Source organism: Capricornis sumatraensis, chromosome 11, assembly GCF_032405125.1.
Source record: "Capricornis sumatraensis isolate serow.1 chromosome 11, serow.2, whole genome shotgun sequence".
Classification (NCBI taxonomy): Eukaryota; Metazoa; Chordata; class Mammalia; order Artiodactyla; family Bovidae; genus Capricornis; species Capricornis sumatraensis.
The window spans coordinates 49,480,416-49,505,134 of record NC_091079.1 but is presented as its reverse complement, the minus strand read 5'-3'; the positions used below and the strand labels follow the sequence as shown (position 1 = coordinate 49,505,134).

At 42.1% G+C, this 24,719-nt stretch overlaps 1 non-coding gene across 1 annotated transcript; it reads right to left on the bottom strand.

The window, feature by feature from the left end:
• Window positions 1-24,152: 24,152 nt before the first annotated feature.
• TRNAS-GGA (transfer RNA serine (anticodon GGA)) lies at window positions 24,153-24,224 on the bottom strand. Its single transcript has one exon. It is a non-coding gene; the product is annotated as a tRNA-Ser (tRNA).
• Window positions 24,225-24,719: the final 495 nt, after the last annotated feature.

The window sequence follows — 24,719 nt, the reverse complement described above, 5'->3', positions numbered from 1 at the left end:
GGATTAAACCCGCATCTTTTATGTCCCTTTCATTGGCAAGGGAGTTCTTTACCACTAGTGCCACTAGGGAAGCCCATTAAATGCCTTATAAGAACTAATTATTTAGCAAAAGCATGAAGCTTTGTTGAAAAAGAGAATATCCACATCTAACTTACTTCCTTTGTAAAGTTGGGATTTCCTCTTCATAATCTGTTCACTTCCTCAAGTGTTAATTTCAAACCTATGGGGCACAAGGCACCGTGCCAGATGCTACAGGGATGCATTGAATAGTGTCCTCAGAGAACTTAGAGCCTAATGGTGCAGGAGTTAAATAGCAAAAAAAAAAAAAAAAAAAAAAAAAACTCTACTACAGAAAGCAGTGTATAAGTATCGTAAGAGAATTATCATCAAAGTGCCATGAGATGCTAAAGGAGAGAGAACTGACATCTAGGTCCGGCAGCTAAGGAAAGCTTCATGAAGCAGAAGACATATGAAATGAGTGAAAGGATGGGTACTTTGTTCCTCCGTGTATTTTATTCCTTCGTTCACTCTTCATTATTTGTTTTTGATTGTGCTGGGTCTTTGTTGCGGCTCGAGGGCTTTCTCTAGCTGCAGCGAGCAGGAGCTGCTCTCTAGTTGCGGCGTTCAGGCGTCTCATTGCAGCGTCTTCTCTTGTTGCAGAGCACAGGCCCTCGGTCATGCAGGCTTTGGTAGTGACAGCATGTGGGCTCAGTGGTTGTGGCGCACAGGCTTAGTCGCCCCATGGCATGTGGGATCTTCTTGGACCAGGGATCAGATCTGTGTCCCCTGCCTTGGCAGGTGGATTCTTAACCACTGGACCACCAGGGAAGTCCAGGATGAGTAAGATGAGAGTGACAGGTGAGAAGGAATTTCTGGGGACATCTGAGTTAGAGCTTGTCTTATCAATAATTCTAATCAAGTCAAAGTCTTAGTGCTACAAAATGCAATTCAGGATATTCATTTATTTGTATCCACCCAAAGTCTTTGAGAGAAAATATGATTAACCCACACATATAACAGGATTGTTAAAAATAAAAATTATATAGGAATGCCTATGCGTGCATGTGTGCTGAGTCACTTCAGTCATGTCCAGTTCTGTGTGACACTATGGACTGTAGCCCACCAGACTCCTCTGTCCATGGGATTCTCCAGGCAAGAATACTGGAGTTGATTGCCATGCCCTTCTCCGGAGGATCTTCCCAACCCAGGGATTGAACCCACATCACTTACATCTCATGCACTGGCAAGCAGGTTCTTTACCTCTAGCTCCACCTGGGAAGCCCAACAATGGCTCAGCTCTTGGTAAATCTGCTTCTTCTCCCCTTTCTTTACCATAAATAGTTACCCCAGGCAAAGAAAATCCTAACACCATACAGACTGCTCACACTACAAATGGTCTGCAACCTCAGTTATGCCCTCAACACAAGGCAGCTCTTCTATTGTTCATTTCACAGTTATTGTTAACCTCCCCCAATCTCCAGAAGCCCTCTGCCTTACCTATTTTCCTCTCACTCTAGGCAGTGAACCTTATCTCCTTTGTAAAGAACTCAGATGTCATTGTGTTATCTCTCCCAACTTAAACCCCATACCTCTCTGAACACACCCATATCTGCACCCTCTCTTCACTCCTTCCTTCAGCTCAGTTGTAAACCCATCCCTCCTCCAGATCAGTGCTGATACCTCTGTGCCCTGAGCCCCATTCAGGCTAAAATAATTATTTAGCAAAAACTTGATTATATTCTTTGCAGCCAAAGATGGAGAAGCTCTATACAGTCAGCACAAACAAGACCAGGAGCTGACTATGGCTCAGATCATGAACTCCTTATTGCCAAATTCAGACTTAAATTGAAGAAAGTAGGGAAAACCACTAGATCATTCAGGTATGACCTAAATCAAATCCCTTATGATTATACAGTGGAAATGAGAAATAGATTTAAGGGACTAGATCTGATAGAGTGCCTGATGAACTATGGACGGAGGTTTGTGACATTGTACAGGAGACAGGGATCAAGACCATCCCCATGGAAAAGAAATGCAAAAAAGTAAAATGGCTGTTTGGGGAGGCCTTACAAATGGCTGTGAAAAGGAGAAAAGGAAAGATATAAGCATCTGAATGCAGAGTTCCAAAGAATAGCAAGGAGAGATAAGAAAGACTTCCTCAGCGATCAATGCAAAGAAATAGAGGAACACAACAGAATGAGAAAGACTAGAGATCACTTTGAGAAAATTAGAAACACCAAGGGAACATTTCATGCAAAGAAGGGCTCGATAAAGGACAGAACTGGGATGGACCTAACAGAAGCAGAAGATATTAAGAAGAGATGGCAAGAATACACGGAAGAACTGTACAAAAAAGATCTTCATGACCAAGATAATCATGATGATGTGATCACTCACCTAGAGCCAGACATCCTGGAATGTGAAGTCAAGTGGGCCTTAGAAAGCATCACTATGAACAAAGCTAGTGGAGGTGATGGAATTCCAGTGGAGCTATTTCAAATCCTGAAAGATGATGCTGTGAAAGTGCTGCACTCAATATGCCAGCAAAATTGGACAACTCAGCAGTGGCCACAGGACTGGAAAAGGTCAGTTTTCATTCCAATTCCAAAGAAAGGCAATGCCAAAGAATGCATTGCACTCATTTCACACGCCAGTAAAGTAATGCTCAAAATTCTCCACGCCAGGCTTCAACAATATGTGAACTGTGAACTTCCAGATGTTCAAGCTGGATTTAGAAAAGGCAGAGGAACCAGAGATCAAATTGGCAGCATCTGCTGGATCATGGAAAAAGCAAGAGAGTTCCAGAAGAACATCTATTTCTGCTTTATTGACTATGCCAAAGCCTTTGACTGTGTGGATCACAATAAACTGTGGAAAATTCTGAAAGAGATGGGAATACCAGACCACCTGGCCTGCCTCTTGAGAAACCTATATGCAGGTCAGGAAACAACAGTTAGAAGTGGACATGGAACAACAGACTGGTTCTGAAAAGGAAAAGGAGTACGTCAAAGCTGTATATTGTCACCCTGCTTATTTAACTTCTATGCAGAGTACATCATGAGAAATGCTGGGCTGGATGAAGCACAAGCTGGAATCAAGATTGCCAGGAGAAATATTAATAACCTCAGATATGCAGATGACACCACCCTTATGGCAGAAAGTGAGGAGGAACTCAAAAGCCTCTTGATGAAAGTGAAAGAGGAGAGTGAAAATGTTGGCTTAAAGCTCAACATTCAGAAAACGAAGATCATGGCATCTGGTCCCATCACTTCATGGCAAATAGTTGGGGAAACAGTGGAAACAGTGTCAGACTTTACTTTTTGGGCTCCAAAATCACTGCAGATGGTGATTGCAGCCATGAAATTAAAAGACGCTTACTCCTTGGAAAGAAAGTTATGACCAACCTAGACAGCATATTCAAAAGCAGAGACATTACTTTGCCAACAAAGGTCCGTCTCGTAAGGCTACGGTTTTTCCAGTAGTCATGTATTGATGTGAGAGTTGGACTGTGAAGAAGGCTGAGCACCGAAGAATTGATGCTTTAGAACTGTGTTGTTGGAGAAGACTCTTGAGGGTCCCTTGGACTGCAAGGAGATCCAACCAGTCCATTCTAAAGGAGATCAGTCCTGGGTGTTCTTTGGAAGGACTGATGCTAAAGCTGAAACTCCAGTACTTTGGCCACCTCATGTGAAGAGTTGACTCATTGGAAAAGACCCTGATGCTGGGAGGGATTGGGGGCAGGAGGAGAAGGGGACAACAGAGGATGAGATGGCTGGATGCCATCACCAACTCGATAGATGTGAGATTGAGTGAACTCCAGTAGTTGGTGATGGTCAGGGAGGCCTGGCGTGCTGCAATTCATGGGGTTGCAAAGAGTCGGACTGACTGAACTGAACTGATACAGCACTCAGGGGCTACTTCAAGGAACTTACTCCTTAAATTATCCCTGTAGCTAATTTCTAACATTATATCTCTCTCTCTGCAGACTCCCCTTACCAACATAAAAACATTCTCCTCTCTTCTCTCTCTCTATGCTGACTCTCTCTTCCCAGCATAAAAACATTCTTAAGTCTCTTCTATTTATAAAAATACAAACCCTCTCTTAAACTCAGACCCCTTTCCCCAACACAGCTACTTTCAGTTCTCTTTCCTCCTTTGCCAAGCCAAGCTAATGCAAAGAATAATCTGCAGAGTCACCTTTCAGGCCACAACGCCAATGTCCAAAGCAAAACAGAGAGGATACAAAAGTGCCCAGGCTTGATATCATTTTATACATAACAACTCCCTTCATGACATCACTCCCAAACTCTCCTAGGACTTCCTTCAAGCTACAGATGGTAGATGCTACTCATGTCCTGCCTGAAAGACTGTTTATAGTGTTTTCACGTGATTTTTCTCATTCTCGTGCCATTGCCAGGACATGTGGTGATGGAGTATGTACAGAGTCAGGAGGAGCTGGACTCCTGGTCGGCCACTGTCTGTGTTTCTGTCTTATCTCAGTGTGGGAATCGCAAAGATGTAGGCATTCAGCAGTTTCTCTTCCTCATAAGACCTTAGTATAATCTGCATGTTCCCTTGAAATCCATTGAACTCATGATGTTTTATTTCTAATGTGCTATTAATTATCTCTGTTTGCCTTCCCCTTCACTTTCAGATGGTTTCTCCTCTGAATTTCTCCTCTGATTAATATTCAGATGGCATTTAGAAATCTAAAGAAATTTACCTCTACAGTGACCTAATCTTTTCTCTGAGTAGTTAAACTTCTTGTTGTTTCGTTGCTAAGTCATGTCCGACTCTCTGCAACCCCATGGACTGCAGCACACCAGGCTTCCCTGTCCTTCACTGTCTTCCCAAGTTTGCTCAAACTCATGTCCATTGAGTTGGTGATGCCATTCAACCATCACATTCTCTTGTCGTCCCCTTCTCCTCCTGCCTTCAATCTTTCCCAGCATCAGGGTCCTTTCCAATGAGTTGGCTCATCACATCAGGTGTCCAAAGTAGTGGAGCTTCAGCATCAGTCCTTCCAATGAACATTTAGGGTTGATTTCCTTTAGGATTGACTAGTTTGATCTCTTTGCTGTCTAAGGAACTCTTAAGAGTCTTTTCTGCACCACAATTCAAAAACATCTGCAGTAGTTAAGCTTCTGCCCAAGTCTAATTACTAATTGATCCTAAGATAACATTGGTAGGAAACACCCAAGGGCTGATAACCGCTTTTTAGGGAAAGAATGAAGAAAGAGATCACCATGTAAAGCAGGACGCCAATTGGGCATATGTTCCAATGTAAGAGACAAATGTGGAAAGAATAGCTGCTTTTTAGAATACAGAGAGTTGAATATCTTTTTTTTTTCTTTTTTTTTTACTGTGTAAGACACTGTGAAGATATATAAAGTGATACAGAGATGGTCACATGTGGTACCTGCCCAAAGAACTCCCCAGCTGAGGGGGGAGACAGAAATCACAGACGATTCAAATGCAGACCAAGTGTTCCCAGCAGAGTTGTTAAGATCGCCATTTTTGGAGTTAAACCCTAAGTTCAAATCTTTGCCCAGTTTCCTCATCTATAAAGTGGAAATAACAGTACTTACTTTGCAGGAGCCTGCAAGGAAGAAATGAGATGGATAGTGAATGTAAGTTTAGCATGGATGAAGCATATTTGAAGTTCTCAAGGATAAGTCAGTGTGATTTGGACTGTTTTTAGCTTTATCATTATTATGGAGGGATAAACCAGACACTGTATGGATTAAAGGAAGAAGAGATCACATATGCTTAGGAGATTCAAGAAAGACTTATTTCGTAGGCAGCCTTTCAGAAAAACCTTGGGGAGTGTGTAATATTTCTTCAGGGCAAGGTGAAGGAGCTGTATCTCTCTGCAGTCCTGGCATAGGACCCAGAGCCTGCCTGTGTAATCACCTTAAGGGTCATGGGTAAAAATGAAACTTGATATGTGTTAAATTTTACAATTCTTGTTTATGACTGTACCTGGTCAGTTCATTCGTTTAATAAATTCCTATTTTTATTTTTGATTTGAAACAGGCAATACTTGTTAAAGTTCTATAATATCCATAGTAGTCCAAAAAGCAAGTAAAGGGTATTTTCAATAAGTGCTATTGTAAAATAATTTCAAAACAGCGCACTTGTTATTAATGACAGGCAGTGGATTATGTACCTCTTGCCTTGTCATTCTGTCTATGGAGTACATGTTGTAAAGGAAGAAAAGTGGGTAATTATATTTCACATGAACATCAAATTGAGTGTTCCTTTCTTGCAGTTTTATAAAGTAGAATTGTGGCAAGATTGTCCCTAGCTAATGCCAGGAAAAATGAAAAATAAATGTCTTTTTAAAAATGTCTCATATATAAACAAGTAAAATCTGTTGAAGTGGTTTGTGGTCATCTAACACAAGTCTGTTCCCATTAAAACAAACTCCATGGATAAATCTGAATTATTTTATGTTGGTATTTTGTTGTGTCAAATATTGCTTAACATGAAATTAAATATATAAATTTTACATCAGAGCAAAATACATATCATTATTATTATTAATTTAGCCATTGCTAGCAATTATTCAAATAATTTTGCAATAAGAGTCTTAATTTTTCGTATATTCATCTTCATGGGTACAAGTTGATGGCTCAAAAAATGGACAAGGGATTTTTTAAATCTTTTTATATAAATAGAGAAATTAATTTTTGTCTCTGATGTCTATTTTAATAATTGCCTTCAAGATATTGGAAAAATGCTGTTGAGATTTGATTATTAAGATTTGTGTGTTCTGCATAAAAATTATTTAAGAGGTTTTAAAAGTAAAAAATAAAAACAAAATTATCTAAGAGGTTCTAATATTCCTTGGCATTCTATACCTCAAGCTCATTCACAAGGAATTTTTTAATAACAGGACCTTATTTGGGACTATAATTATTGTCTGAGTTTTAATATTATCACTAGTCTTTAAACTTTGATGTAAAATTCTGGACATTAGTCATTTGAGAACATTTCTGGTATGTGTTGTGGGTGTGATATTTGGAACTCTAACCTGATTTTGGAAATAGAGCTGATCATTATCTAGAGGGTCACTCCAACTTCCTCCTCCACCTACTGTCTCATCTTTGCTGCCATGCTGTGCTCAGCCACTTAGTCATGTCTGACTCTTTGCGACCCCATGGACTGTAGCCTGCTAGGCTCCTCCATCCATGGGATTCTCCAGGCAAGAATACTGGAGTGGGTTGCCATGCCCTCCTCCAGGGGATCTTCCCAACCCAGGGATCGAACCTGGGTCCTCGCATTGCAGGGAGATTCTTTACCATCTGAGCCACTAGGGAAGCCCCAAGAATACTGATGTGGGTAGCCATTCCCTCCTCCAGCGGATCTTCCTGACCAAGACCAAGGGATGGAACCCCGGTGTTCTCCATTGCAGGCAGTTTTTTAACCATATGAGCCACCAGGGAAGCCCTGATCAGCTTTTGCTGTGTACAAAAAAATTCTCAGTAGTTTGCAATAACAAAATTTTTACATCTTGCCTACAGGTTGGCTGAGCAGCTGTGGCAGTGATGCTCTGAGCTGTGAGTCAGGTTCAGGTATGTTCCATGGGCATTCATTCTGGGATACTATGATCCTAGATTCTTTGGGGTTCAGTTCAGTTCAGTTCAGTCACTCAGTCATATCTGACTCTTTGTGACCCCATGAATCGCAGCACGCCAGGCCTCCCTGACCATCACCAACTCCTGGAGTTCACTCAAACTCACGTCGATTGACTCAGTGATGCCATCCAGCCATCTCATCCTGTCGTCCCCTTCTCCTCCTGCCCCCAATCCCTCCCAGCATCAGAGTCTTTTCTAATGAGTCAACTCTTCACATGAGGTGGCCAAAGTACTGGAGTTTCAGCTTTAGCACCATTCCTTCCAAAGAACACCCAGGACTGATCTCCTTTAGGATGGACTGGTTGGCTCTCCTTGCAGTCCAAAGGACTCTCAAGAGTCTTCTCCAACAACACAGTTCAAAAGCATCAATTCTTCACATATCATAGTGGAACAGAGACAGACTACCAAAATTGATTGCCCATTGCAGAAGAGGAAGCAGTCACCAGTATGTAACAATTCTAAAATCTCACTGGACATACGTTGCCAAGCTCCCAACCTGAATGTGGGGATTGTTCCTGGATCAGGCTCCAGCTCTGTTCCCTGGGAATTAATGCTTCTCCCCATTGTTCTCATGGCTATTGGCTCTACCTTCTGGGAGTAGTTTTCCATCATCCTTTTTGGTCATATCTGAACAAGTATGTATCCTCCCTGGCAGCTGAGCAGCTTCTTCTTCCTACTCTTTGCCTGTAGAATGTTGAAGACTCTAAGGTCTTTTTAAAAAAAATCAAATCTTAACCAAGAATATAAGTATGTGTGTTCTCAGTCATGTCTGACTCTTTGCAGCCCCATGGACTGTAGCCCACCAGGCTCCTCTGTCCATGAAGTTCTCCAGGCAAGAATACTAGAGTGGGTTGCCATGCCCTCCTCCAGGGGATCTTCCCAACCCAGGGATTGAACCTGCATTTCTTTCATCTCCTGCATTGGCAGGCGGATTCTTTACCATTGGCACCATCTGGGAAGCCCAACTGAGAATAGTTTTAGATTTACACCAAAGTTGCTGAGCTAGTACACAGAGTTCCCATTTACTCAACACCATGTTTCTCCTATGTGGTAATATCTTACATTAATATGGTCCATTTTTCATAATTAATTAACCTATGTGATATGTTATTATTATCTCTACATTCAAGGTAAGAGAAACCCAAGTAAGATGGTTAGTGTTGCAAGAGGGCATCAGAGGGCAGACACACTGAAACCATACTCACAGGAAATTAGTCAATCTAATCACACTAGGACCACAGCCTTGTCTAACTCAATGAAACTAAGCCATGCCATGCCCGTGAGGCCACCTAAGACGGGCAGGTCATGGTGGAGAGGTCTGACAGAGTGTGGTCCACTGGAGAAGGGAATGGCAAACCACTTCAGTATTCTTACCTTGAAACCCCATGAACAGTATGAAAAGGCAAAATGATAGGATACTGAAAGAGGAACTCCCCAGGTCAGTAGGTACCCAATATGCTACTGGAGATCAGAGGAGAAATAACTCTAGAAAGAATGAAGGGATGGAGCCAAAGCAAAATCAATACCCAGTTGTGGATGTGACTGGTAATAGAAGCAAGGTCTGATGATGTAAAGAGCAATATTGCATAGGAACCTGGAATGTCAGGTCCATGAATCAAGGCAAATTGGAAGTGGTCAAACAAGAGATGGCAAGAGTGAACGTCGACATTCTAGGAATCAGCGAACTAAAATGGACTGGAATGGGTGAATTTAACTCAGATGACCATTATATCTAGTACTGTGGGCAGGAATCCCTCAGAAGAAATGGAGTAGCCATTATGGTCAACAAAAGAGTCTGAAATGCAGTACTTGGATGCAATCTCAAAAACGACAGAATGATCTCTGTTCGTTTCCAAGGTGAACCATTCAATATCACAGTAATCCAAGTCTATGCCCAACCAGTAATGATAAAGAAGCTGAATTTGAACAGTTCTATGAAGACCTACAAGACCTTTTAGAACTAACACTCAAAAAAGATGTCCTTTTCATTATAGGGGACCGGAATGCAAAAGTAGGAAGTCAAGAAATACCTGGAGTAACAGGCAAATTTGGCCTTGGAATACGGAATGAAGCAGGGCAAAGGCTAATAGAGTTTTGCCAAGAAAATGCACTGGTCATAGCAAACACCCTCTTCCAACAACACAAGGGAAGACTGTATGCATGGATATCACTGGATGGTCAACACTGAAATGAGATTGATTCTGTTCTTTGTAGCCAAAGATGGAGAAGCTCTATACAGTCGACAAAAACAAGACTGGGAGCTGACTGTGGCTCAGATCATGAACTCCTAATTACCAAATTCAGACTCAAATTGAAGAAAGTAGGGAAAACCACTAGACCATTCAGGTATGACCTAAATCAAATCCCTTATGATTATACAGTGGAAATGAGAAATAGATTTAAGGGACTAGATCTGATAGATAGAGTGCCTGATGAACTATGGACGGAGGTTTGTGACATTGTACAGGAGACAGGGATCAAGACCATCCCCATGGAAAAGAAATGCAAACAAGCAAAATGGCTGTCTGGGGAGGCCTTACAAATAGCTGTGAAAAGAAGAGAAGTGAAAAGCAAAGGAGAAAAGGAAAGATATAAGCATCTGAATGCAGAGTTCCAAAGAATAGCGAGAAGAGATAAGAAAGCCTTCCTCAGCAATCAGTGCAAAGAAATAGAGGAAAACAACAGAATGGGAAAGACTAGATATCTCTTCAAGAAAATTAGAGATACCAAGGGAACATTTCATGCAAAGATGGGCTTGATAAAGGACAGAAATGGGATGGACCTAACAGAAGCAGAAGATATTAAGAAGAGGTGGCAAGAATACACAGAAAAACTGTACAAAAAGAAATCTTCACAACCAAGATAACCACAATGGTGTGATCACTCACCTAGAGCCAGACATCCTGGAATGTGAAGTCAAGTGGGCCTTAGAAAACATCACTATGAACAAAGCTAGTGGAAGTGATGGAATTCCAGTGGAGCTATTTCAAATCCTGAAAGATGATGCTGTGAAAGTGCTGTACTGGATATGCCAGCAAATTTGGGAAACTCAGCAGTGGCCACAGGAGTGGAAAGGTCCATTTTCATTCCAATCCCAAAGAAAGGCAATGCCAAAGAATGATCAAACTACCGCACAGTTGCACTCATCTCACACGCTAGTAAAGTAATGCTCAAAATTCTCCAAGCCAGGCTTCAGCAATACGTGAACTGTGAACTTCCAGATGTTCAAGCTTGTTTTAGAAAAGGCAGAGGAATCAGAGATCAAATTGGCAACATCCGCTGGATCATGGAACAAGCAAGAGAGTCCAGAAAAACATCTATTTCTGCTTTATTGACTATGCCAAAGCCTTTGACTGTGTGGACCACAATAAACTGTGGAAAATTCTGAAAGAGATGGGAATACCAGACCACCTGACCTGCCTCTTGAGAAATTTGCATGCAGGTCAGGAAACAACAGTTAGAACTGGAGATGGAACAACAGACTGGTTCCAAATAGGAAAAGGAGTACATCAAGGCTGTATATTGTCACCCTGCTTATTTAACTTCTATGCAGACTACATAATGAGAAATGCTGGGCTGAATGAAGCACAAGCTGGAATCAAGATTGCTGGGAGAAATATCAATAACCTCAGATATGCAGATGACACCACCCTTATGGCAGAAAGTGAAGAGGAACTCAAAAGCCTCTTGATGAAAGTGAAAGAGGAGAGTGAAAATGTTGGCTTAAAGCTCAACATTCAGAAAATGAAGATCATGGCATCTGGTCCCATCACTTCATGGGAAATAGATGGGGAAACAGTGGAAATAGTGTCAGACTTTATTTTTTGGGCTCCAAAATCACTGCAGATGGTGATTGCAGCCATGAAATTAAAAGACGCTTACTCCTTGGAAAGAAAGTTATGACCAACCTAGATAGCACATTGAAAAGCAGAGACATTACTTTGCCAACAAAGGTCCGTCTAGTAAGGGTATGGTTTTTCCAGTGGTCATTTATGGATGTGAGAGTTGGACTGTGAAGAAGGTTGAGTGCCGAAGACTTGATGCTTTAGAACTGTGTTGTTGGAGAAGACTCTTGAGGGTCCCTTGGACTGCAAGGAAATCCAACCAGTCCATTCTGAAGGAGATTAGCCCTGGGATTTCTTTGGAAGGAATGATGCTAAAGCTGAAGCTCCAGTACTTTGGCCACCTCATGCAAAGAGTTGACTCATTGGAAAAGACTCTGATGCTGGGAGGGATTGGGGGCAGGAGGAGAAGGGGACGACAGAGGATGAGATGGCTGAATGGCATCACTGACTCGATGGACATGAGTCTGAGTGAATTCCGGGAGTTAATGATGATCAGGGAGGCCTCTGCGATTCATGGGGTCACAAAGAGTCAGACACGACTGAGCGAATGAACTGAACTGAACTGAACTAAAGATCTTTTATTATTGCTCAGAAAGTCATAGTATCATTTAAGGGGAAAAAATGTCACAGTCTTTTTTAATCCAGGCAAGTCTGCTTTTTCACTTAAATCTCTCTTGAAGCCTATTAAAACTCCGTGAGTGTGTGAGTTGAGTCAGCTCCATGGGCAGCAGCCACATCCACATCGTTTTCAAGCCTCCTTCTCTCTAGAATTAGCTACAGATAGTTTATCAAATTTGTGAAACCTACTCCTCATTTCTTTCTTATGAGCTCTTTTGTTCAGATGAAAGAATTTATTGGGGGCCGCCTTAATCCATTCAGAGGTTTTACAGAGAGTATCCTGGTGAGTTTTTGTTTTATCTTTGTCATGAAACTGGGTCTTTATTAGCATCTCAACAAGGCTTTGTGACTTTAAACATTTCTCAGTTTTTCTTGTTCTATTGGAAAATGAGAAACAGTTCTGTTTTCAAAGTTGCAAGTTTTGAAATTTATGGAGTCACTCTTCATTCTTTCATTCCTGGTTGCAGGCAGGTCAGTTTCTTCCTGAAACTGACTTAGCAAAAGAAGCAACCAACTCATGCTAGTAACAGTCTCTTGAAATCTCTTCAGCCCAAAACCATTCATTCATGAGATATACTTTCTATCTTCAAGTTATCTTGGTTAACAGTTTTACCAAATATTTACTGCCTCATAAGATGGGTCATCATTTTTCCAGTATCCAATACTTTCTTGCTTCCTGGTTCAGTTTCAAGACCAAAGACACCTATTTTAGGTTTTTTGTTTTTTTTTTTAACCTGTTATTATTTACTTGTTTATCCCCTATATTTCCAGTTTTCATCTCAGTAGCTTCACATTTTTAAGGACTAATTTCTGTGTTAGTCAGTTTTTACTGCAATAATGCTGTGTAGTAAATATCCCCCAGAGGTCCGTGATTTCTAAAACAAAGGCCTCTGGCTCATGGGTCTTTGGCTTGGTTGCCCTCAGCCTGCAGATTGTTCAGATCTGCTTCTCTGTGCTTATCTAGGACCCAGGCAGGAGAGGGCTCTTTACATGGCAAAGAACAGGAGTTCAAAAGGCTGAACCAAGCCATATATGCAGAATTTAAGCCTTTGCTCACATTTTATTGACCAAAATAAATCACACTGTCAGACCTAACATCAATGGAGAGAGGAGTTGTTTTTGTACAGTTGCTCAGTCATGTCCGAAGGAAAACATTCTATTTTAATTATTATGTTTTAAGTGTGTTTGCAACCCCGTGGACTATAGCACACCAGGGTTCCCTGTCCTTCACTGTCTCCTGGAGTTTGCTCGAACTCAGGTCCATTGAGTTGATGATGCCATCCAACCATTTCATCCTCTGTCACCCACCTTCTCCTCCTGTCTTCAATCTTTCCCAGCATCAGGGACTTTTCCAATGAGTCAGCTGTTCGCATCATGTGGCCAAAGTATTGGAGAGGAGAAAGCAAATCCTTACATACCAATAATACATTTTACCTCACCAGACACAAGTCTGGCCTCCAGAATTCATCATTCAGATGATCCCTAAAATGGAGGGGAGCAGGAAAGGGAGGGGTAAAAATATAGTTAGGAAAATTTTTTGTATATATCAGTTCAGTTCAGTCGTTCAGTCATGTCCAACTCTTTGTAACCCCATGGACTGCAGCATGCCAGGCTTGCCTATTCTCCACTGTCTCCTGGAGTTTGCTCAAACTCGTGTCCATTGAGTCAGTGATGCCATCCAACCATCTCATCCTCTGTCATCCCTTTCTCCTTTGCCTTCCATCTTTCCCAGCATCAGGGTCTTTTCCAAAGAGGTGGCTTTTTGCATCAGGTGTCCAAAGTATTGGAGCTTCAGTATCAGTCCTTCCAATGAATACTCAGGGTTGATTTCCTTCAGGATTGACTGGTTTGATCTCCCATCCTTTCATACCAAAGCCAAGGATCCTGGCCCCACTGATGTACTTCAGCATACACACTCCTCCTGGGATATTGGACAGCAGACCTAGCCACACTTGGAATAGCTACATTTTTCTCAGGGCCTTCCTCTCTTCAATCCCATGGACTGCAGTTCTTTGGGGTCATCATCACCTCTAGCATGGCTTCCTACAACAACCTTTAACCCTGGCCCTTTCTCCAGCCTGCCCATCTCCAAACTACTCTCCGTTCAAAGTAATCCAGAGTAATCTTTCTAGGGTGGAAATTTCATCTGTGGCTCTCTTGGCATAAGTCTCCCAAGGTTTTTACCTTTTGTCTCTTGTAAATAAAACATAGCTTTGCGTGTGTGCTCGCCCCCACCCCCACCAGCTGGTCCCAGAATACTGGGCTTTGGTAAAGGGTCAAGTTTCTCTCATCCTCTCAGACTCCCACACCTTGGCTCCTGGATACAAAGGAATGGTGTACTTTCCACTGGGTGGGTCTCTTGGGCAGCAAAGGGGGTGCTGAGAGCCTGAGTGCCCCGAAAGCTTTCCCTACTCCCCACCCAGCCCCCATACAGCACTTCTGACCTCCCCAGAGAGGGAAATGACTACTGACAGAAATGTGATCACGCTGCCAGACACATGGTGTCGGCTCCACAAATTGTGAAACTGAAGTCTGCGGCCCTTTGATTCTGTCCCTGTGGTGTCAGGAAGTGAGTAAAGACAGCTGCTGGGAAGCTGGTGGAGAAGGGGGAAAAGATAGCCTCTCAGGAAATTGGGAAAAATTCTCTTCTTCAGGCATCCAGAAACTAGAAGAAAATGGTTCCTGTCTGAGGTGGGTGTAGACGGCCTCATGAGGTCAGTTCAGTTCTGTTCAGTCACTCAGATGTGTCTAACTCTTTGCAACCCCATGGACTGCAGCATGCCAGCCTTCCCTGTCCATCACCAACTCCTGAAGTTTGCTCAAACTCATGTCCATTGAGTCAGTGATGCCATCCAACCATCTCATCCTCTGTCGTCCCCTTCTCCTCCTGCCTTAATCTTTCTCAGCATCAGGGTCTTTTCCTCATGAGATACCTTATGATTCTCCAGCAGCATGACTAGGAGGTGGGAGCTGTCCTTCAGTATCGTTTCCTGTTCTTGTATAGAGCAGCGAAGGGACCCAGGCATAGTCACAGAGTTGATAGGCTGTCAGGATCTGTAAAAGTCACATTTACTCTTTAACAGATCCCTCTTACCCAGACAGAATTACTGTTCTCTTTGGAAATTATTTTAATCAAGTCTTTTTTTTTTTAATCTTCAAGTCATAAACACATCAAACTAGCTCAAGCAAAGCAGCATGGTTATTAAATAAGGATTCTTGGGTATCTTATAAAGCTGACAGTCAAGAAAGTGAGTCTTGTGAGTAAACAAAATGAGGAATTGGCTATTACAGTAAAAACTGAAGCCAAATCTAAGCAGTGTGTGTTCGTATTGATGTTTTCCTATAATTGTTAATGCCAGTAGTCCAGGAGACCAGATTCTAGCCTTGTCAAATACCAGCTATATCCAGCTTCTCTTTCTCCCTGAAACTGACCTTCCCACCACTTTCTGTGTGGGAAACCAACGTGTACTTGTCCCCTACACATGGCAGCTCCTGGCAGAACCAGATGAGGATAGATGATATATGGGTCACTGCAAAGGTCTTATCCCAGTAGTATCAGTGGTAGTTGTTGTTTAGTTGCTAGGTCAGGTCTGACTCTTTTGAGACCCCATGGACTGCAGCCCACCAGGCTCCTCTGTCCATGGGATTCTCCAGGCAAGAATACTGGAGTGGGTTGCCATTTCTTTCTCCAGGGCATCTTCCCCACCCAGGGATAGAACCTGCATCTCCTGCATTGCAGGCAGATTCTTTACCACTGAGGCACCAGAGAAACCCTCAATGGTAGTTAGTCAATCCAGTTAATTTAGGTTCCTCTGGATGGTTGAAAATATGGAAAGATTGGCCAGTGAGTGATAAAGGTAAATGGAACCAGTTTACAGAGGGACACAGATATCTTAGCTAAGAGACCATGTTGGCTCAGAGAGGTGGAGAGAGCCACTGGCCTCTAGAAACGTCCTGCCTCATTCTAGTTTACAGGTGCCTGTGTTAGTTTGCTAGGGGTGCTATAAGAAAGCACCACAGACTGAGTGGCTTAAACAGCAGATATTTATATTGTCTCAATTCCGGAGGCTAGAAGTCTCAGAGCAAAGTGTTGGCAAGTTTGGTCTCTCCTCGGCTCATAGATGACTGTCTTCTCCCTGTATCTCCCAGAACTCTCCCTCTGTGCATGTATGTGTCCTGATCTCTTCTTATCAGGATACCAGTCAGATTGAATTGGGCCTCATGTAATGACTTCATTTTAACCTACCTACCCCTTTAAAGATCTGTATCCAAATGCAGTCACATTCTGAGGTATTGGGGTTTGAACTTCAACATATAAATGCGAGGAGACCCAATTCAGTCCATACCAATGCCGCCTCCCTTTTTTTTTTTTTTTACAGAGTCCTGAATAAGTCTATACAATGAAAAGAATCTAACAAATTGTATTAGCACTCTCTGTTATAATCAGCAGAAAACCCAATTCAAACAGTTTTTAGGAAAAAGGGCTCAAGCAACTGAGAAGTCAAAAGTGTCACTAACTTTAAGTACGTCTGAATCCAGAACTCAGATAACATCCTTTGATTGGTTAGGATTCTGGCAGGAAATACATGGCTCCATCCAATCAGGTTTTATCCACTGGACAGGGCTGCAGCCTCTTTCTTCTCCTGACTCTCTATCTCTGCCACTGTCAATGATTCTGACACCCCATCTCTGACAGAAAGCAAAGTGATCTGGACCCCACAGAAAGTAAAGTTATCAGATGAACCGTAGAAACAAAAGAAGATTACACTAAGTTTAACTCTAAAGATTTGAATTCCAACCCCAAAGAAAGGCAATGCCAAACAATGTTAAAACTACCGCAAAAATGCACTCATCTCACATGCTAGCAAAGTAATGCTCAAAATTCTCCAAGCCAGGCTTCAACAGTATGTGAACTATGAAATTCCAGATGTTCCAGCTGGATTTAGAAAAGACAGAGGAACCAGAGGTCAAATTGCCGACATTCGTTGGATCATCAAAAAAGCAAGAGAGTTCCAGAAAAACATCTACTTCTGCTTTATTGACTACACCAAAGCCTTTGACTGTGTGGATCACAACAAACTGTGGAAAATTCTTAAAAACATGGGAATACCAGGCCCCCTTACCTGCCCCCTGAGAAATTTGTATGCAGGTCAAGAAGCAACAGTTAGAACTGGATGTAGAACAACAGACTGGTTCCAACTCAGCAAAGGAGTATGTCAAGGCTGCATATTGTCACCCTGCTTATTTAACTTCTATGCAGAGTACATCATGAGAAATGCTGGGCTGGAGGAAGCACAAGCTGGAATCAAGATTGTCAGAAGAATTGTCGGGTTATTGATAAATAACCTCAGATATGCAGATGACACCACCCTTATGGCAGAAAGTGAAGAAGAACTAAGGAGCCTCTTAATGAAAGTGAAAGAGGAGAGTGAAAAAATTGACTTAAAACTCAACATTCAAAAAACTAAGATCATGGCATCTGGTCCCATCACTTCATGGCAAATAGATGGGGAAATAGTGGAAACAGTGAGAGACCATTTTCTTGGGCTCCAAAATCACTGCAGATGGTGATTGCAGCCATGAAATTAAAAGACGCTTGCTCCTTGAAAGAAAAGCTATGACCAACCTAGATAGCATATTCAAAAGCAGAGACATTACTTTGCCAACAAAGGTCCGTCTAGTCAAAGCTATGGTTTTTTTAGTAGTCCTGTATGGATGTGAGAGTTGGACTGTGAAGAAAGCTGAGCGCCGAAGAATTGATGCTTTTGAACTGTGGTATTGGAGAAGACTTGAGAGTCCCTTGGACTGCAAGGAGATCCAACCAGTCCATCCTAAAGGAAATCAGTCCTGAATATTCATTGGAAGGACTGATGCTGAAGCTGAAACTCCAGTATTTTTGCCACCTGATGGGAAGAACTGACTCATTGGAAAAGACCCTGATGCTTGGAAAGACTGAAGGCAGGAGGAGAAGGGAATGACAGAGGATGAGATGGTTGGATGGCATCACCAACTCGATGGACATGAGTTTGAGTAAGCTCCAGGAGTTGGTGATGGACAGGGAAGCCTGGCATGCTGCAGTCCATGGGGTTGCAAAGAGTTGGACATGACTGAGCAACTGAACTGAACTAAACTGAAAGTTTTGAAGATTCTAAAGAAAAATAGCAAAATGACCACAGTTCAGAAGGCTTTGACTCACATTAACAAGAGTGGAATGAAAAGTATTGATTCCTTTTTTGGTACAAAACGTGTTTTAAAAAATTGGAAAGATTTGAATCTTTGAAAATGAAATTGAGCAAGAAAGAAAAAAAGGGTATTTAATCACAAGGTATATTGAAGTAGCCGAGCAAGTAACAATTAACAGTGGGACTTCGTTACATCCCTGGGTCTACAAGAGTGAAGCAAGTACAGATACTGGAACCTGAAGCCACTAAGCTGTAGGAACAGGTCCCTTGACAGGGCCATAGCCTTCAGTAGAGATAGCCAACCTGAGAGGATCCTACATAAAGAGACTGGGAAATAAATAACCTAATCTCTGCTCTCCTGGCCACACTCCCACCCTGAAGCCAGAGGGGAAGAGAGCTGGACAGAGTCCATTTAGTCAGCTGGTGGAGAGGAGAGAGAGCTAGGGGCAAGTGGAAGAAAACTAACAGCACTTGGTCTCCTTCATCTCTGTTGGTGTCTTTCTGGGCAGGGTCTCAGCTCAACACCCTTACAGCTTTCAATCTGTGGAAAGAAAGCTTCTTGCACAAGTTTTCCAGAAGTCTCATTAGCCTGCTTGTATCACCCAGTTTGTCTCTAATTCAATCACTGTGGCCAAAGGACAGCTGAGCAGGTCGTGATCACCTGAATACCCCTAGAGCTGTGAGAGTGGGATCAATCCCATAGAAACACATAGTATCCAATGGGAAAATTCAGATGTTGTTAACAGAAGAACGGGGGGAATACATAGAGGCTAGACAGGTGAGAACAGCTGATGAACACTACAGTACCTGGATGATTCATAGGCCAGCCCTCGGTAAAAATGTAATGACTAATTGCATTGATTGGATGCAGTATGTTTTGAGAACAATCCGTTGCAGATAGTCAGAGGTCAGTAAACATTTGCAAAAATCTGTTGGACTATAAATGTTCATAACCTATGCGTGCATGCTAAGTCGCTCAGTTGTATCTGACTCTTTAAGACCCCATGGACTGTAGCCCACCAGGCTCCTCTGTCCGTGGGATTCTCTAGGCAAGAATACTGGAGTTGAGTTGCCATTTCCTCCTTCAGGGGATCTTCTAATCCAGAGATTGAATCTACATTTCTTGTGTCTCCTGCATGGCTGGTGGGTTCTTTACCACGAGTGCCACCTAGGAAGCCCCTCATAACCTATGGACTGAATTACTTTGCAAATGACTAGGGGACATTTCTGAATCCAGAGGATGTTTTTTCCACTTCCAGTCTCTATAGCCATCCTTATATGAATATTCTTGTTTGTAGAAATCTGTATTTACACCCCAAACACTGCCTCTATTCAGTGATCTGAATTATTTTGTAAACCCTGTTTATTTCTTTTCATTAGACCACAGTCTTGAGAATTTCTGGCTTGTTTACATACATCATCAAAGTACTTTTTTAAAGACTCATTTAGCAAAAGATCATCATGAAAGAGACAGTAAACTAAGATTAGTGAATAGTTTAAATTTAACTGTTAATGAGGCTTCTTTGTTTCTGCCCATTAAAGATGACTGTCAGTGTTCCTAAGAGGTATTTATTAAGCTGATAAAAAGTGAATAATGGCAAGCTGCCTTTATCTGATCTCAAAGGTGAGCTTGTAAAATTAATTCTTCTGATGTTTGCTTGTCATTCAAGCATAAGTTTTCTTCCATCCACACCCACTGATTTTCTTGTTCAGGTCCAGTAAACTTTTGGCAGTAGTTCTGTCAATGGCTCTTGGGATAAGAAACCCTGCCAGTAGGGTCTAAGCAACATTTTGCAGGGAGGGAGAGCAGGAATCCAGATTACTCTGACACTGAAAATCAAAGAAATTCCAAAATATAAGAATCACTATTTTTAGAGTTTTAATGCCACTGATATAAGCATCTGAAAGCAGAGTTCCAAAGAATAGCAAGAAGAGATAAGAAAGCCTTCTTCAGCGATCAATGCAAAGAAATAGAGGAAAACAACAGAATGGGAAAGACTAGAGATCTCTTCAAGAAAATTAGAGATATCAAGGGAGCATTTCATACAAAGATGGGCTCGATAAAGGACAGAAATGGTCTGGACCTACCAGAAGCAGAAGATATTAAGAAGAGATGGCAAGAATACACAGAAGAACTGTACAAAAAAGATCTTCACAACCCAGATAATCACGATGGTGTGATCACTCATCTAGAACCAGACATCTTGGAATGTGAAGTCAACTGGGCCTTAGAAAGCATCACTACGAACAAAGCTAGTGGAGGCGATGGAATTCCAGTAGAGCTATTTCAAATCCTGAAAGATGATGCTGTGAAAGTGCTGCACTCAATATGCCAGCAAATTTGGAAAACTCAGCAGTGGCCACAGGACTGGAAAAGGTCAGTTTTCATTCCAGTCCCAAAGAAAGGCAATGCCAAAGAATGCTCAAACTACCGCACAATTGCACTCATCTCACACGCTAGTAAAGTATTGCTCAAAATTCTCCAAGCCAGGCTTCAGCAATACGTGAACCGTGAACTTCCTGATGTTCAAGCTGGTTTTAGAATAGGCAGAGGAACCAGAGGTCAAATTGGCAACATCCTCTGGATCATGGAACAAGCAAGAGAGTTCCAGAAAAACATCTATTTCTGCTTTATTGACCATGCCAAAGCCTTTGACTGTGTGGACCACAATAAACTGTGGAAAATTCTGAAAGAGATGGGAATTCCAGACCACCTGGCCTGCCTCTTGAGAAATCTGTACACAGGTCAGGAAGCAACAGTTAGAACTGGACATGGAACAACAGACTGGTTCCAAATAGGAAAAGGAGTACATCAAGGCTGTATATTGTCACCCTGCTTATGTAACTTATTTGCAGAGTACATCATGAGAAACGCTGGACTGGGAGAAACAAGCTGGAATCAAGATTGCTGGGAGAAATATCAATAACCTCAGATATGCAGATGACACCACCCTTATGGCAGAAAGTGAAGAGGAACTCAAAGCCTCTTGATGAAAGTGAAAGAGGAGAGTGAAAAAGTTGGCTTAAAGCTCAACATTCAGAAAACGAAGATCATGGCATCTGGTCCCATCACTTCATGGAAAATAGATGGGGAAACAGTGGAAATAGTGTCAGACTTTATTTTTTGGGCTCCAAAATCACTGCAGATGGTGATTGCAGCCATGAAATTAAAAGACGCTTACTCCTTGGAAGGAAAGTTATGACCAACCTAGACAGCATATTCAAAAGCAGAGACATTACTTTGCCAACAAAGGTCCGTCTAGTAAGGCTATGGTTTTTCCAGTAGTCATGTATGGATGTGAGAGTTGGACTGTGAAGAAGGTTGAGTGCCGAAGACTTGATGCTTTTGAACTGTGTTGTTGGAGAAGACTCTTTAGAGTCCCTTGGACTGCAAGGAGATCCAACCAGTCTATTCTGAAGGAGATCAGCCCTGGGATTTCTTTGGAAGGAATGATGCTAAAGCTGAAACTCCAGTACTTTGGCCACCCAAGTGAAGAGTTGACTCATTGGAAAAGACTCTGATGCTGGGAGGGATTGGGGGCAGGAGGAGAAGGGGATGACAGAGGATGAGATGGCTGGATGGCATCACTGCCTCGAGGATGCAAGTCTGAGTGAACTCCGGGAGTTGGTGATGGACCGGGAGGCCTGGCGTGCTGCGATTCATGGAGTTGCAAAGAGTTGGACACGACTGCGACTGAACTGACGGACTGAGTGAATTCCACTGAAAGTTTCGTATGGGGAACCTTTCCCTTTTATGTCCCTTTATTCTAGAGAGTAATGATTTTAGTGATTCAGTCCATAAATATTTATGCAGTGAACAAGAGAAGCATGGACCCCACTTTAACTGAACAATCTCCTGTAGCGGATCCCCAAATACATTGCCCACCTGATGCAAAGAGTCGACTCATTGGAAAAGACCCTGATGCTGGGAAAGACCGAGGACAGGAGGAGAATAGGGCAACAGCGGATGAGATGGTTGGATGGCATCACTGACTCGATGGATATGAGTTTGAGCAAGCTCCAGGAGTTGGTGATGGACAGGGAAGCCTGGCGTGCTGAAGTCCATGGGGTCACAAAATGTCGGACACAACTTAGTGACCAAACGAATACATGGATGATGGGGTTGCCATGGGGTCTACAGATAATTCATGTGGGGTGTTGCACCCACTGCCCAATCGTTCTTGCACAGGACGCACCAGGGAGAGTAGGAGAGAAAGCCTAAAGTTATGAAGCAACCATCTTTCCATCACCTGTGCCAACAAAGGCAAACAACAATATGAAGAGCTCCTCAAACTTCACACGTTCAATTTTGGAATACATGACACAAAACAAGAGAGGGAGATTTAACTTCTTATCTCTTTCATAGACATTTCATCTGTCTAAATCCCTGCCTCTTTAAGCCTTTCTGACCATTCCAGATCAGAGTGATCTTATCATCCCCTTTCTCTCAAAACCTGTGGTACTCAGACCTGACTATATACTCTCTCTCACAGTATGTATCTGATTTTTAGGTGTCTCGCTATGCTCCTTCATAACAAGGGCCAAATTGAATGCTTTTTTACATCCCCTATGGCCTAAATTCTGGGGCAAAACAGGAGCTGTATAATCACAGGCTAAAATAACAGAAATGCTTTGCTCAGGTTAATATTAAACTTAGTTTGCATTCTCAGTCCATAAACCACTCAGTAATTAGAGGGTCATTTGTACTGAAGCAGCCTTAAATGTAACAGCAATGAAAAAGATCTTGTCTGGTGGCTGGAGGAAGTAGAGCGACCTAATAAAAATCTAATGAATTGAGTCCAACCTAACCCAAAGAATATTAAAGCTGAAATAGTTCGTACAAAAATCTTTCGGTCCACAGTTCACAGAAAGGAAACCAGGGTCCTTAGAGGCTGTGGCTTGCTCAAGGTTACCTTGAATTAGCAATAGAAGCCAGACCAGTAACTACAGTTCTGGACCAAGTTATTGGGTGAAGAGTCAAGTTAGGAGTTGGTTAGATTCAACTTTGTGTTTTCCAAGTCATCGTAATATCAACCATTTTTCAAACCCTTTTTATTGTTCCTGGAACTGTATCAGATCCTTCTTAGATATTAACACATTACTTCATTTAATCTTCACAACCCAGCTGAAGGAGACACTGGATCAGCCAGAGTTCCTCCTGAGGAACAAAACCAGAAGGAGACAGATATCAAGAAATATGTTTATTAGAGAAATGCAAATCAAAACAATGAGATACCACCTTACACTTGTCAGAATGACTGTCATCAAAAAGTATACACATAACAAATGTTGGTGAGCATGTGGAGAAAAGGGAACCCTAGCACATGGTTGCTGGGCATGTAGATTGATGCAGCCACTGTGGAAAACATTATGAAGTTTCCTCAAAAAACTAAAACTAGAGCTACCATATGATCCATCAATTCCACTCCTGGGTATATATCCAAAGAAAATGAAAACACTCATTTGAAAAGATACATGTACCCCAGTGTTCAGAGCAGCATTATTTTCGGTACCCAAAATAAGGAAGCAACTCAAATGACTATGAACAGATGAATGGATAAAGATGTGGCATATACATATATATATACACACATGCGCACACACACATATACATATATAATGGACTGTTACTCAGCCATAAAAAAGAATGAATTTCTGCCATTTGTACCCATGTGCATTGACCCGAAGAATATTACACTGAGTAAAATAAATCAGACAGAGAAAGACAAGTGAAAGTGAAGTGAAGTCACTGAGCCGTGTCCGACTCCTTGTGACCCCATGGACTATAGCCTACCAGGCTCCTCCCTCCATGGGATTCTCCAGGCAAGAGTACTGGAGTGGGTTGCCATTTCCTTCTCCAGGGGATCTTCCCAACCCAGGGATCGAACCCGGGTCTCCTGCATTCCAGGCAGATGCTTTAACCTCTGAGCCACCAGGGAAGCCCAATACACTATGATATCACTTACATTTAAAATCTAAAAAATAATACAAACGAATGTATACACAAAACAGACTCTCAGATAGAGAAAAAGCTAGTGGTTACCAGTGGAGAGAAAGAAGGGGGCGGGACAAATTAGGGGTATGGGGCTAAGAGACACAAACTGCTATGTATAAAATAGATAAGCAATAAGGATATATTGTTTGGCGCAGGGAATTATAGCCATTATCTTGTAATACATTTTAATGGAGTAGAATCTATAAAAATCCTGAGCCATTATGCTATATACCTGAAACTATACTTCAGTTTTGAAAAGAGATTTGTTGCAATTGGTTTACATGATTTGGGGAGATGACTAGGAGAACCCAAAATCCATAGGGAAGCTTAGCCTGGGGTTTGGGGACAGAACAAAACTGCTGTCCACAAGTAGACTTTCTTCTTCTTCCAGGAAGCCTCAGCCTTACTCTTTTATTTTTTTTTAATTTTATTTTTATTA